Source organism: Xenopus tropicalis, chromosome 6, assembly GCF_000004195.4.
Source record: "Xenopus tropicalis strain Nigerian chromosome 6, UCB_Xtro_10.0, whole genome shotgun sequence".
NCBI lineage: Eukaryota > Metazoa > Chordata > Amphibia > Anura > Pipidae > Xenopus > Xenopus tropicalis.
In genome coordinates this window covers 23,809,691-23,823,765 of record NC_030682.2, presented here as the reverse complement: position 1 = coordinate 23,823,765, position 14,075 = coordinate 23,809,691, and positions in this window count along the sequence as shown.

The following is a 14,075-nucleotide window of genomic DNA, read 5'->3' as shown; positions in this document are numbered from 1 at the left end:
GTAATTATATCTTAGTTGGGATCAAGTACAGGTTCTGTTTTATTATTACAGAGAAAAGGGAATCATTTAACCATTAAATAAACCCAATAGGGCTGTTCTGCCTTCAATAAGGGGTAATTATATCTTAGTTGGGATCAAGTACAGGTACTGTTTTATTATTACAGAGAAAAGGGAATCATTTAACCATTAAATAAACCCAATAGGGCTGTTCTGCCCCCAATAAGGGGTAATTATATCTTAGTTGGGATCAATTACAAGGAGAGAAAGGAAATCAGTTTTAAAATTTTGAATTATTTGATTAAAATGGAGTCTATGAGAGACGGGCTTTCCTCAATTCAGAGTTTATGGATAACGGGTTTCCGGATAAGGGATCCCATACCTGTACTGGCGTTAGAGTATTACGTATATGGGTCAGCACTGGCACCGAAAGATAAGGCAAGCGTTGCTGCAGAACCTCTTGGGCACCAAATCATCAGGGAATGAGGACTGGCTAAAGGTGGCCACACACGTGGCGATTTTAGATCTTTCGGTCGACCACCAGTCGCACGAAAGATCGTACAATGCGCCACTAACCGTTCAGGGCTGAAACGGCAGATAAGGTGGTAGAAACAATAGGATTTCTACCTCCTTCTGCCGATTCAGCCCCGAAGACAGATTTTGGACCATTTTGGCAGGGCCCCCAAAACAAGGTGTCGCCAGCTTGCACAGGGTTCCAGGATTGGGTGGGCAAATGTGACTGATGATGTAACTCTACATTTTCACCTATGTTTCTCTTGTTCCATTGGCCCCCCAACATTTCATGGCACAATGTGGCCCCCAAGCATTGGGCACTGACACACCAAGCACACTATATACAGTGTGAGACAGCGATTATTGACCCCTCAGGCACACTATACGCAGTGACAGACAGTGCGTACCCTGGGGTAGCAGCATGAATGCAGTGCCAACTTTGTGTTTAATGTCCCAGAACACATAGCAGCATTATAAGGCAATCATTGTTAAGCTATATGTGCTTATTTCCCTGGTGTGGGTCCCCATGGATGCGTGACCTTATTGAGCCCAATAGGTCCAACTGGCCTAAGGCCTTCCCTGATTCTACCCCTATCTGATGATTCAGCTCTAAACGTTTGCCAGTGCAAAGGCCAGTCGACGAGACGGGCGTTATCCAAGCCCTTTGCCAGTATCAGTTGCCTCATCTCTTGCCATACAAGTACCAATTATTGGTTCATACAATAATATCAGTGAGTGTATGGCCACCTTTAGGGTAACTTTTGTCTTAGGGAACATATTGTTGTGGCTGTCTGTGAATAATTTGAAAAACAGTGTACAAAGTAAGTGACCCAGCTATCTACTGCCTGAGGCTGATATTAAAAATAAAAAATCAATTAATCAGTCAACATATGAAATCTGCACCTGACACGCACAGCTACATGCCTATGCTGTGAGTAGGGCAACTGTTTGCCCAACGTGTAGTATCTGAGTATGTTGTGTAAGTTCTGAATTTGCTTCTGGCTGCAGTCCAGTTGCCATCTTTCCAGTCAATAATAAGGAAACCTATTTATTATGCATTCAAGGTGTGGCCGGGCCATTTCTTTGGAATGCACTGCACCCTAAAGGTGCTAATGAACCCTTGTGCCCATAGCCTAACACTTGTTGTTTTGCTAAATTCTTATCCATCTTTTAGTAGAGACAAAGAACAGGAGCTAAAGAGTTATGTTTAATTTAGAGCCAGGCTTTGGTGCACCAAGCACTCGCCCTGTGCCTCCCCCTACTGTCAGGGTGCTTTGCAGATATACAGTACCTATAGATTAGCAGTGTTCACTTGCTGCCTTTAGGCTGAGCCCTCAGTTACTTTGTGCTGCAGACAGGACTTGCGTATCACAACATTTTCTGCTACCCCTTGTCCCCAAAGTTTCCTGCAGAAACCGGAGTGATGCGAAGGTCTTTCCACCGGCGACTTTTATTGTTGCTGATGGAAAGCCTTTTTGGAGCAGCTACTCATCCTAAATAGCAGAGATCTATCATGGGCAAGTTCTTACCCTTATGTTTGGAGACAAGAAGGAATTACCGTAAGCCATGTGCAGCCAGTAATAATTCAGTAAATAAATCCCTCAGCAACGGGCTGCTAGCAGTTAAAAATACAAGTTCCTCCATATTTGGGGTGTGAAAGCAAACTAATATTTTAGTTACGCAGCACCTGCTCTTATTGTTCTCTTTAATAAGTAGACAAACCCAGCCAATGTGCCTTCTTTTGGCTAAAAAAAGGCATTTGTGCACACATTTTAAACTAGTAAAAAAGTATGTGCCCAGGTCAGAGTGAATACAAAATTCTTTGTGTGCACGACAATTTGTTGTGTGTGCTGGCCTCAGATTTTGTGCGCACAAGCACACAGCTTAGTGGGAACATTGGCCCCAGCCTATAAAGGTGTGCTATAGTTTCCATACGGTGCTGCTCGCTGGTATAAAGTGCAATAAGGAAGCGTCGTGCAACGCGTCTCTGCTTCCTAGTTCCTTGCAGTCATGGAAAGATCAGCTGCATTTCCTCTTTTCGTGCACAAACCTCATTTACTGAGATGTTGGAAACAATTCTAAAAATGCTCAGATACTGTCTCACCATTAGCAGAAGGTCTTTTTCCACTGCAGCTCCCTGCACCACCCCATAGTTAGTGGCTACCATCCCTCTGCAATAGGGTTAACCCCCCTTTTCCCCAGTCTAGAGGTTCTTTGCAGCACTCTCACCATGTGCCAACATGGGCCCTAATGCCACATCAGATGGACATCATTACCATAATGTCTTTTTCTGATTGTTTATGTATCTGGCAACTTTTTATTGCACAAATTGGAGAGTGTTGTTTGATCTGCATCTAGCCTATTCAAGCATGGACACGCTGCATATTTCAGTCTAGTCCCTATGCAGCAGGATCTCCCTGCCACAGGTGCCCCTTTGAGTCCTGAGTGCCACAGATTTAATCTCTGAGTGCCACAGATACCATTGCTGTGTCTCCGCAGCAGGATTAGCATTCCAGTAACACAGCTGCCCCTCTCTAGAAGCTCAGTGCAAAGATATGCCACAGTTGTTCCTATCTGTCAGTCTCCTGTAGAAGGATTATACCCATAGCCAATAATGCCCCCATCCATTACTGCAGGAGCTGTTATCGTGGTTTATATACAGTATATCAGCCCCTGCTATAGAATTAACATCTGTGCCAGTACTGAACCACAACTTCTCATCGAGACCCCCACTTCCTCCACCATCAAATGCAAAAACATATACTATTAGTAACAGGGGCACCTTTTTTTTTTAACTATGGTTGGGCTACAACTATCCGCAACCCCTGAGACCCTGTAAGGCACAGAAAGCTAAAAAAAAAAAAAAAAGGCACAGAAAGCTATATTACATACCTGCAGCAGGATAACTCCCCTGTGCTAGAGCTGCTCACTCTCTATCAGTAAGATTTTCTGGTCATGCAACAGCTACTCCTCTCAGTTCCCTGGAACCCACACAGCAGGATCTGTTTTACTACAGAAAGAAACCCTCCCATGTAGCAGTGATCTAATATACTCCCATGCCATAAATTACACTGTGTATTAGACCTCTGCAGCAGGATAAACCCTCTGATATAGCAGTACTCTATTAGATCCCTGCAGCAGGATAAACCCTTCTATATAGCGGTACTCTATTAGATCCCTGCAGCAGGATAAACCCTCTGATATAGCAGTACTCTATTAGATCCCTGCAGCAGGATAAACCCACTGATATAGCAGTACTCTATTAGATCCCTGCAGAAGGATAAACCCTTTTATAAAGCAGTACTCTATTAGATCCCTGCAGAAGGATAAATCCTCTGATATAGAAGTCCTCTATTAAACCCCAGCAGTAGGATAAATCCTCTGATATAGAAGTCCTCTATTAAACCCCAGCAGTAGGATAAATCCTCTGATACTCAATTCTCTATTAGACCCCTGCAGTAGGATAAACCCTTCCATGTAAAAGCCCTTGCATGTGGTTAACTGAACTTTCCTAGCTTCCCCACTGGAACACGCAGCCTTCCTATTTCATTAAACTGCTACTCCCAGCAACCAGCAGTATGGCTTCAACTAAACAGGGGGAGGCCTGTAACTATGTGGTGAAGAGAGGAAAAAGAGTTGTGGTTGAGAAGAGGCAGAGAGAGAGAGTGAGAGATAAATTACTATTTCCCTTATTTCAAGATATTAGCATGTACGCACATTTAACCCTTCTTATCTAAACAGGAGGGGCTATTATGCACCTTATATCTCCAATCAAACCACTGGCTCTCATACGGACTGTACTACAATAAAATTATCTCACTAATGACAGAGAGAAAGAGACAGAGACAGATTGTGAGTTATTTATGAAAAGAAACCATCAAGAGGAACTTGTATTTATTTTGTGGGCAGTGACGATGAGAGGGAACTACTTAAAGGCAAAGTAACAAGAGAAAGGTCACAACATGACCTTTAAATAAAGTGTTTCTTTGTAAAAGGTCCTCTGGCGAGTAAGAAGACAAGTGGTTTGGGGAAGTTTGGTGTTACATTGTTGATAACGTAACACTTTTCTATCTGTTAAGTATGACTTTGCCACTCATCTCTGCACAGGGTAGGGGTCATTTACTCTGACCATGGATGCAATGCAAGAGCACAAAGCTAATGGCACAAGGGGCTACCTACGCTTCAATCAGCCTCTCCCAGTGACTGCACAAATAGCGGATTTTAACACTGAAATGCGTACTCAGTACTGAAATCATCTCCGTTTGCCTGCCTGACGCAGTGGCGCCTGCGTTTCTTTTCTCTGCTGGAAAGGGCAGGAGGGGTGCAGTGTGTGGCAAACTGGTAAAATCTTTGTTTAACCCTTGGTCTGCCCTTATGAATAAAACAAGTTTCCCTGGCCTCTGTATTTCTGTTGAGCAGCAAATGCTGCAACATCGCCTGTGAGATAATGTGCAAATAGGGGAATACAGACCATGTGCATATAGGGGAATACAGACCGCGTGCATATAGGGGAACACAGACCGCGTGCAAATAGGGGAATGCAGACCCCGTGCATATAGGGGAACACAGACCGCGTGCATATAGGGGAATGCAGACCCCGTGCATATAGGGGAATACAGACCGCGTGCATATAAGGGAATACAGACCGCGTGCATATAGGGGAATGCAGACTGCATGCATAAGGGGGAATACAGACCCCATGCATTTAGGGGAATACAGACTGCGTGCATATAGGGGAAAACAGACCCCGTGCATATAGGGGAATACAGACTGCGTGCATATAGGGGAATACAGACCCCGTGCATATAGGGGAACGCAGACCGCGTGCATATAAGGGAATACAGACCGCATGCATATAGGGGAATGCAGACTGCGTGCATATAGGGGAATGCAGACCGCGTGCATAAGGGGGAATACAGACCCCGTGCATATAGGGGAATACAGACTGCGTGCATATAGGGGAATACAGACCCCGTGCATATAGGGGAATACAGACCCCGTGCATATAGGGGAATACAGACTGCGTGCATATAGGGGAATACAGACCCCGTGCATATAGGGGGATGCAGACAGCATGCATATAGGGGAATACAGGCAGCGTGCATATAGGGGAATACAGACCCCGTGCATATGGGGGAATACAGACCCCGTGCATATAGGGGAATGCAGACAGCATACATATAGGGGAATACAGACAGCGTGCATATAGGGGAATGCAGACCGCATGCATATAGGGGAATGCAGACTGCGTGCATATAGGGGAATACAGACCCCGTGCATATAGGGGAATGCAGACAGCGTGCATATAGGGGAATACAGACCCCGTGCATATAGGGGAATGCAGACTGCGTGCATATATGGGAATGCAGACTGCGTGCATATAGGGGAATGCAGACAGTGTGCATACAGACTGCGTGCATATAGGGAATACAGACCGCGTGCATATAGTGGAATGCGGACCGCGTGCATATAGGGGAATGCCGACTGTGTGCATATAGGGGAATGCAGACTGTGTGCATATAGGGGAATGCAGACCGCGTGCATATAGGGGAATGCAGACAGCGTGCATATAGGGGAATACAGACCCCGTGCATATAGGGGAATGCAGACTGCGTGCATATAGGGGAATACAGACCGCGCGCATATAGGGGAATACAGACCGCGTGCATATAGGGAATACAGACCGCGTGCATTTGGGGAATGCAGACCCCATGTATATAGGGAAATACAGACAGCGTGCATATAGGGGAATGCAGACCGCGTGCATATAGGGGAATACAGACCCCGTGCATATAGGGAAATACAGACCGCGTGCATATAGGGGAATACAGACCGCGTGCATATAGGGGAATGCAGACCGCGTGCATATAGGGGAATGCAGACCGCGTGCATATAGGGGAATACAGACCGCGTGCATATAGGGGAATACAGACCGCGTCCATATAGGGGAATGCAGTCCGCGTGCATATAGGGGAATGCAGACCGCGTGCATATAGGGGAATGCAGACCGCGTGCATATAGGGAAATAGAGACCGCGTGCATATAGGGGAATACAGACCGCGTGCATATAGGGGAATGCAGACCCCGTGCATATAGGGGAATACAGACCGCGTGCATATAGGGAATACAGACCCCGTGCATATAGGGAAACACAGACCTTGTGCATATAGGGGAATACAGACTGTGTGCATATAGGGGAATACAGACCGTGTGCATATAGGGGAATACAGACCGTGTGCATATAGGGGAATACAGACCTTGTGCATATAGGGGAATACAGACTGTGTGCATATAGGGGAATACAGACTGTGTGCATATAGGGGAATACAGACTGTGTGCATATAGGGGAATACAGACTGTGTGCATATAGGGGAATACAGACTGTGTATATAGGGGAATACGGACCATGTGCATGTAAGTGAACTTCTTTTTCTTACATAAATAAGGCAGTTGTACAGAGTTGTTTCTCAGAACACTTCCTGTTTTGGGGGAAATCAATCCCGTAATCTTGCTAAAAAATATACTGGGGGTTTGTAAACCTTTAAATAACTGTCGTTTTTCTCTTTAAGGAGCATGCCACCGTACTTCCCGTGCCCCAGTAGAAATATTTTATCTGGACAAGCAATGTGTCTGCAAGCAAGCTGAACTAAGTTACTGTTAAAGGGAAAATATATTGAAAATAATCACTTCTTATACAGTAAAGAGGAGGATGTGTTTCCCATTTTCACTAAATAGACTTCATAATATTCTCTGCTCCCAGAAGCACATTCCTGGCTGCATCTGTGTATTGCAGGCAGAAAAATCATGTTTGTTTAACACATTTACTGTAAATTGTAAGAACATGAGATTTCACAGAGGAGCACCATATAATAGCAGAAGACTATAACTGAGGGCTTTTTTGTGGGGCAGGAGGATCAGAGGCAGCTTCTGCTAGCTTGTATAATTCACATTTGTGGGGTTTAAATTATTCCTTAGGTAGAACTGCAGCAGCTGAAACACCTGCCCAAGCTGACAGCTGCATAGCCCTTAGCAACTCTGGCACGAGTGAATGTACCAGAACAATACCCACATACATAATGCAGCTGGCATTGACATGGCATTTCCTTTAGAGAGACCTCTCGGGGGACATTTCTGATCAGAGCGGATCAAGGCAGTAAAAAACTCCAGGGTATCATAAGCATACTTAGGTGATGGTTTTGGAAAAAGTCAATGTCATTAATAACAGTTGGTGTCTAGAACTCTTTCATCTTCATAAAGGGCACTACAGATATGTACTCTTGTGGTTTCTTAAAGTTTAACAATCTCCATGACCACAGGGCTTAATACAAAGGAGGGTAAGATATAATGTGTAACATATATCCTGCTGTGCCCTGTGTTACATGCAACAAGTAAAGAGGAATGCACTGTAATGCATATTATGTTACAGGAGCAAAGAGGACAACATGGACCTCCGAAAGGTGATCCTTGGTTAGAGTCCCTATGAGCTCAAACTGTATGATTAAAGGGGTTTTATTATGTCATAAGCATAATTCTTAGAGAATTAGCAACCAGTCTTCATTTTTTGAATGACTTACATTGTTTTGTTCTGCAGCTCTTGGTCTTGGAATTTCAACTATTATCTAGTTCCCAAGGCAAATGGGGAGCAGTTTTTAAGTCAAAACTGAAAATGAAGAGCAACAACTATAATATGATTTGGCCTATTGTCCCCTGCTCAATGAAGCTTACAGTCTAGGGTCCCTATCACATTCACACCCAGTAGGGCCAGTTTTATCAAGCGCCAGTTAACCTGCCTTTATGTTTTCGGAGAGTAGGAGGAGACCAGAGTACCCGGAGGAAACCCACACAGACAAAGGAAGAGCATACAAACTCCATGCTGATAGTGCCCTGGCTGGGATCAAACCTAGGACACACAGTAAAGGTGGCCATACACTGTAAGATCTTGTCCCGATATGCCCACCTATGGGTGGGCGATATTGGGCTAATTCGATTGTTGGGAACCATCAAAGAACCAATGCAGGTCTAAAGGACCGATATTAGCAGCTAAAATCGGCCTGTGTATGGCAACCATAACACAATATTTTTACACTCATATGGTTGTGTTGCTGAAAGCACAGTCATTTAAAAACATTCACAGACTCTCTCCACTTTTAGCCATTTAAAGGAAAATGTAAACCTTTTAAACAAAGAACAGAAATTGTTTGATAGTGTAACTGGTGTCATGATAAAAAGCAATGTGGTGTATTCCAGGGAAGCCATTCCCACCCCTCATTATATGACTCAAAATTCAGAAGTTCAGATGAGTCAGAAACCTCAAAAATATCTGTTTCTAAAATGAGATGAAAAATAAAGGCAGGTCCTCTTTTTTATTAAAGACTTTAAACTGCTTCAACAGGCTCGCCCCATACTCTAGAGCCCACAGACTGACTGCCAGAGAACCTGCCCTATTGTTCTAGTGATTCATGTGGCGCTCACTGTGGGTAAGTGCATAGTTATATTATCTCATCAGCTCCTTCTGATCTTATGTTGGTGCATTTCTAGCACATTAATGAGGTAGTGATTCAGCTGGAACACATTCTGGATTAGTATATTGTTATATAACTATCAGGGCTTCTCATCGTAGGTACGTGCATTTGGTATCTTATTCATTTGGCTTTTGTGACAGCGGGCAAACTCTCTGACTTGGGGCATTGTTACATCATTGTATTGTTCACTTCTCAGCGTGTTGGCACTAGGTCACAAAGCCACACTATCTCAGTGACACCAGCACCAAGAGCCAGAGCAGCAATATGGAAGGCAAACTAGTTAGATCAAACTAATGACCACCAAGCCTAGGCTGCCATTGCTATAGCCTGTCTGGCCCCAACCTTCCTTCTTAGCTACCATAACCCTACAATTGTGTTATAATAATTATGTCATAAGCAGTGCTATAACTTTGCATTCCCAGCCCCCCACAGCAACCTTTCCCCCACTCACAGCCCCCCTCCATGAAGCAAGCAAACCCAGGGCTCCATCAGCTGCAGGCAGGGGTGTTTCAGTCATGGCAGCAGCGCCCCTGGCAGCAGGGTTGGTTTCCTTTACAGTTACCCACTGGTCATAAGGAACAAGAAGGTTATGTACTATCTCCTGGAAATGGAGAAAGGGTAATTAAGAACTGCTAGGGTTAGTTAAGTGAGGAAGGGGGGCTCACATGTGCACATGTTGTGCCTGAGAAGGATATAGGGCTTCAGTATAGTAAACAGAGGTCAGACAACAAGGTGCCAAGGAATGAGATCAGTTGTGGTCCTAGTTGAGGCAGGCAGCACAGAGTTATAGGTAAAACGTCAGGATAGGCAGAGGTCAAGCAGATTTATAAGCAGGCCTAGTCACACAAGGAAATCTGATTTATAAATATGAATCAGAATAGGCTAAGACAACCTGGCAACTTGAAAAAGCAGGCATCCCTAAGTATGCCTAAGTATGCCAAGGAGAAAAATGGGCATTGACGTTGCTGAACCCACACAGAAGTGCAGCTATGCACCATAATGCCAAGACTGATGCTTGTGCAAGAGTTCCAAGCAGCGATCGATGTCTCCATGGATAAAAGTACCTAAAACCGTGCACACAAAAACAAAATGCATTTAGACACCATGAATACCCTGCACAACGTTTTGGGGTGGGTGGGTTTGTGTCGCCCAATACCTTCCTCATACTGCACACCTACCCCTAGATACTCCCAGTATGCACTAAGCTTGGCCATTGGGGCAAGAAGGAGGATAACAAGGGTGAAGGGTGCTTGTTGTGGGGGGGGGGGGTTTATTCTGAAGTGGCATAGGGTCTATTAGTATGCAAGCACAAAAGAACTGAGCAACATTTTGCTTTAGGCATTAGTTGCCCTTTATCCAGATAAAGTGTACTATATCCAATGGGGAATAATATGATTGCAGGGGGGTCGCTCTTTTCAAAAGGCTCCTACTGGCTAATGCTAAATAAGATGAACCCCATAATGTTCCTTTTTATGAATGTTAGAACCCCCAGATCATTAATTCCATTCCATCTTATGCAATCAGGTTCCACCCACCCGTGCAACATCATTCCACCTAATTGTGAAAACAGCATGACTCAGCAAAGGCAAATTACCTGATGATGGGGAACACCTCAATTAACCTACTCATTCACTGAATATGTAAATCATGTTCTAGTCACTCACTCCAAGGTTAATAGGAAAAATAGACTTCCTGGTGACAAGTGTAAAGAGCACGGTACTAAAGTAGAACTAAACAGCTCACCGAATCGGTGTAGTGGTGCATCTGTGAGTGCAATCCAAAGTCTCACTCACAAGTCTTATGTATAATGAGCTGCTCTTTATCACAAAGCCTAACAAAGGCTGCAGCTGAGGGAAGGGTTTGTTTATATCAACGGCTTCAGAGTGGACTTTTTTTGTAAGAACATGAAGTAGATGTGACTTTACTTTCAGTGTCTACTTTTGCCCTGATTAGTGCAAGAAATAAGAAAGACCACATCTATTTTCTAATTAAAATAATAAGCGAAAATAGTTGAAAAGAGGTATTCTGCCCCTTTAATATTATGTGTGGAAAAAACCCAGAGTATATTTTGCCTAAAGGGTCAGTAAAATGTTAAATGCTAGCTAGATGCTAATCTTGCCCAAAAGTCTGAAGGGTTTCCCGTAGTTGATTACAAAACTCTAAGCTCTGGACTAACTGAGGCGTTAACAGCAAACAAATCTGATGCACCAGGTTTCATGGAAAACTCAGCAAATCTATGCCATTTCAACACTTCTTGTAATGTTTTCCTTCCTTACGCAATATGTTGTGTTTTAACGTGTTATTGATACAGGAAGCGTGCTTCTGTGCTAATAGCCGACTATAACTTGGTTAATAAATTATTTGAAGGGGAAGTAAAGCTTTTCCAGTGAATTTTTTTGTTTTAGTACTAGTGAACAGGCACCCAGCCCCCTCGCCTACAACAACATTCACACTTGCTCCAGCTTAAAGGGGGCAAAATTTGTTAAAGAGCCCCAGACAACACTGAATCATATAGCTATCACTGTAATCTGTTCCATCAAAGAGTATTAATAAACACCATTTTTATATGCTGACATCCAGCTGCTCTTTCTGCATAATTTGAAATCCTGGCAGGGAAGGAGGGAGCAAAATAATGATGTTACAAATTATAACAGCTTCTCCACAGCTTACGGACAGCATGCAGGAACTATATAACCCACAATGCATTGCACTGTGATATTGCTTTACTTATTGACATCACCTGTGCAGTAGACTACTGTTGAATTTTTTTGAGTCTCAAAGTGGCCAGCCAGATCAGCAGAAAAGCAGGGGGCTGGGCTTAGGTTACTGTTGCAAACCATTTTATTACATTAAAATTACAAAATTGATGCATATTGTTCAGTTGCTTGAAATAATGTTTACTTTTCAAAAAGCATGAGATGTGTTTGGGTGGAGTTCCCCTTTAACTGTGTCCCCATAGCATGTCCATAACTGTAAAGCTGAGCAGTGTTGTTAGCAGCCTCCATATTTGACCATATCACTCCCATTCCCAGCATGGATCTTGGTGATCGGTAGCCAAGGGCATGCAAAAGCACCTGCCTGCCAATCTGTGAGATCGAAATTGGGAACAGAAACATCACTACTAAAGATGGTGGCGATCAAGCACAGTTTGGTTAGAGCAAGTGTCAGTGATGCTATTGGGGTGGGAACCAGGAGGCTTGTGCACAAACGGCACAAATTTGCCCTTGCAATATACAGTGGCTTGCAAAAGTATTCGGCCCCCTTGAACTTTTCCACATTTTGTCACATTACAGCCACAAACATGAATCAATTTTATTGGAATTCCACGTGAAAGACCAATACAAAGTGGTGTACACGTGAGAAGTGGAACGAAAATCATACATGATTCCAAACATTTTTTACAAATAAATAACTGCAAAGTGGGGTGTGCGTAATTATTCAGCCCCCTGAGTCAAGGTAGAACCCCCTTTTGCTGCAATTACAGCTGCCAGGCTTTTAGGGTATGTCTCTACCAGTTTTGCACATCTACAGACTGAAATCCTTGCCCATTCTTCTTGGCAAAACAGCTCCAGCTCAGTCAGATTAGATGGACAGCGTTTGTGAACAGCAGTTTTCAGATCTTGCCACAGATTCTCGATTGGATTTAGATCTGGACTGTGACTGGGCCATTCTAACACATGGATATGTTTTGTTTTAAACCATTCCATTGTTGCCCTGGCTTTATGTTTAGGGTCGTTGTCCTGCTGGAAGGTGAACCTCTGCCCCAGTCTCAAGACTTTTGCAGACTCCAAGAGCTTTTCTTCCAAGATTGCCCTGTATTTGGCTCCATCCATCTTCCATGAACTCTGACCAGCTTCCCTGTCCCTGCTGAAGAGAAGCACCCCCAGAGCGTGATGCTGCCACCACCATATGTGACAGTGGCGATGGTGTGTTAAGAGTGATGTGCAGTGTTAGTTTTCCGCCACACATAGTGTTTTGCATTTTGGCCAAAAAGTTCCATTTTGGTCTCATCTGACCAGAGCACCTTCTTCCACATGTTTGCTGTGTCCCCCACATGGCTTGTGGCAAACTGCAAACGGGACTTCTTATGGTTTTCTGTTAACAATGGCTTTCTTCTTGCCACTCTTCCATAAAGGCCAACTTTGTGCAGTGCACGACTAATAGTTGTCCTATGGACAGATTCCCCCACCTGAGCTGTAGATCTCTGCAGCTCGTCCAGAGTCACCATGGGCCTCTTGGCTGCATTTCTGATCAGCGCTCTCCTTGTTCGGCCTGTGAGTTTAGGGGGACGGCCTTGTCTTGGTAGGTTTACAGTTGTGCCATACTCCTTCCATTTCTGAATGATCGCTTGAACAGTGCTCCGTGGGATGTTCAAGGCTTTGGAAATCTTTTTGTAGTCTAAGCCTGCTTTAAATTTCTCAATAACTTTATCCCTGACCTGTCTGGTGTGTTCTTTGGACTTCAAGGTGTTGTTGCTCCCAATATTGTCTTAGACAACCTCTGAGGCCGTCACAGAGAAGCTGTATTTGTACTGACATTAGATTACACACAGGTGCACTCTATTTAGTCATTAGCACTCATCAGGCAATGTCTATGGGCAACTGACTGCACTCAGACGACCAAAGGGGGCTGAATAATTACGCACACCCCACTTTGCAGTTATTTATTTGTAAAAAATGTTTGGAATCATGTATGATTTTCGTTCCACTTCTCACGTGTACACCACTTTGTATTGGTCTTTCAAATGGAATTCCAATAAAATTGATTCATGTTTGTGGCTGTAATGTTACAAAATGTGGAAAAGTTCAAGGGGGCCGAATACTTTTGCAAGCCACTGTATACCTGAAAATGTTCAGGAATATTTAATGCCATTCCATTAAGGTTCCCAAACACACCCCAATATTATCAGTATTCAGTGCATGTATGGTGGGTTGACGAGGTGACTGATATTGGCAAAAGCGTTGGATATCGGTCATCCGGTCCGGTGGAACTCAGCTCTTTGCACTGAAGGGTGCCAGCAAAGTCCCATTTAGTTGGGTTGGC